At 36.9% G+C, this 2,363-nt stretch overlaps 1 pseudogene; it reads left to right on the top strand.

Annotated features, from left to right (window-relative positions):
* Window positions 1-1,638: 1,638 nt before the first annotated feature.
* Window positions 1,639-1,757, top strand: LOC142146628 (5S ribosomal RNA; annotated as a pseudogene).
* The last annotated feature ends 606 nt before the right edge of the window (window positions 1,758-2,363 follow it).

Here is a 2,363-nt window from a genome sequence, read left to right as displayed (position 1 = left end):
AGATAATGGGGGGAGGATTGTGATTCTAGATAGAAGCCAGTACAATGCCGAAGCTCATACACTCCTAGGGGACTCAGACACATACCGAACACTTAAATCTGACCCCACCAAGACTCATCAAGAACTAAGACTATGGTTACAAATGGTTTTCATAAGGGTATTCTCACTAAAAAAAAGAATATGATTTTCTCAATGTTCGACATCTGGTAATTCCATCCTATCATATCATTAACAGCAAATCTTTCTCAATATTTAAACAATTTTTTACAAAAGTATGTGAAACAACAGGCATCTCACCTTCAAGATACTAAGCAAGTTTTACAAATTCTACAGGACATTACGTGGCAATCTAATTACTGGCTGGTCGCAAGTGATGTCTCTGTACATGGTCATTGACCACTCACAAGGACTAGCAAGTATTAAATATAATTTAACACAGGATCAGGCTATTCCATTGGAGCAAACTGAATTCATTATGGAAGCTATTAATCATACTTCAACATAATTATTTTTGGTTTCAGGAACAATTCTTCCTGCAAGTTAGAGGCACCGCCATGGGGACCAGGTTCGCTCCAAGCTATGCCAACCTTCACATGAGCAAATGGGAAGATGAGGCGATATGGTCCAACCGTGACGTTATATAGATGACATATTTTTTATTTGGAATGGAGACGAATCATCTCTCCTTAAATTCATTACCCATATTAACAACTATCCCTATGAACTCAAATTCACCACTAAATATAGTAAATCTGAGGTTGATTTTCTAGATTTATCCATATACAAACAGGATAATAGACTGGAAACCATAAACAGGTAGACGTAAACAGTTATATTTTAGCCACTAGCAATCATTATCCACAATGGCTTAACAATATTGGAAAAAGGCCACTTTATAAGAATTGAAAGGAACTGCTTAGACATAAACAACTACAAGGTACAAGCTAAACACTTGAAATCCCAATTTGAGACTTAACTTTATAACAAAGATGACCTGGACTTAGCATGTACAGAGGTTGAACATATGGACCTAATAACATTCAGAAAAGCACCAGATCTGAAAAAAATATTAGTCATAAACCATATCAAACCAGAACTCAAATCCACCATTCAAACATCCTTAACAACGACAAAGAAACATAATAGTTTCCACTATTGTGGCCGTTGTTCAGCATGTTCATCCACGACAAAGAAAAGCACTAAACCTATTACAGAGTTCAAGTCCAATCAAACGCAACAAATATACAATATCAAGGACACAATTACCTGTGACACTAGGGACGTGATCTATGTTCTACGGTGTCCATGTGATTACCAGTATGTGGGCCGAATGATCAGACCCCTTAAGAGCCGGATAGGGGAACACATGTGTATATAAAGGAAGGGTTGGATACACATAGTGTATCGCCCCATTACAAACACAAACATAATAAAGATTCATCCTGCTTACAATATTTCGCTGTTCAAAAAGTTAACAGAAATTGGAGGGGAGATGATTTTATTATAACCTTTAACACCATTGAGACCAAGTGGATCTATGAGCTTAAGACTTTAGCCCCAGGAAGTCTGAACAAAGATTTTGAAATACAGAGCTGTATTTAGTATTACCATCATCCCATAGGGGTTTTATGACCTGATGTCTACAGCCATACCACCTTGGAATAAGCCTGAACCCATCAGAACTTGGAAGCAAAGCCAGGTAGGGCTAGGTAAGTACCTTAGTCGGGAGGCTTTGGGAATGCCTAGTGCTGTATACCACAGGTCACACCACCAGGGATGCCATCACTGGACACCTCTGTCTTTTTGAACACTACCATCCTTCTTGCCACCTCTTTATCCAGATCCCCTCCCCTCTTTAATTGGAGATCATGTTAACCATCATAGTTTAGACATAAGGTTATTGCATTAGCATGTTAGGCTGATAGGGTTAGATTCTATCACTGGACTGCAATCTAGTGTATCTAAGAGATTATATCCATTCAATACGCAGATTAATCAAGCATTCCAATCAAATATGGAATTCATACGTGTCCAATATGGAACTTAGCGTTAGATCACCCAATTAGGAACTCTATAGAAGGTGATACGTATTGGAATTTATGTGCAATAATATCTATCTGCAACAAATTTACAACCACATACAGATACTTTCTCCCTTTTTATATTGCTATTCTTTATTATGTTAGTTGGGATTAATAAATATTTTAGTGTTCCTTTGTTTAGTTGTTATGTATATGTCAGTTACCCAGATTTCAGATGTTAATATATGTTGGAGATTGTTCTACTATTGTTAATATCAGTTGCCAAATATTTTTTGTTGAAATTGGTCTATTTGTTAAACTTGGCACTTTCATCCATTTTAA

This window comes from Mixophyes fleayi, chromosome 3 (genome assembly GCF_038048845.1).
Source record: "Mixophyes fleayi isolate aMixFle1 chromosome 3, aMixFle1.hap1, whole genome shotgun sequence".
In the NCBI taxonomy this organism is placed as follows: Eukaryota; Metazoa; Chordata; class Amphibia; order Anura; family Limnodynastidae; genus Mixophyes; species Mixophyes fleayi.
The sequence above is the reverse complement of the archived record's forward strand: the minus strand, read 5'-3'. Positions and strand labels throughout refer to the sequence as shown.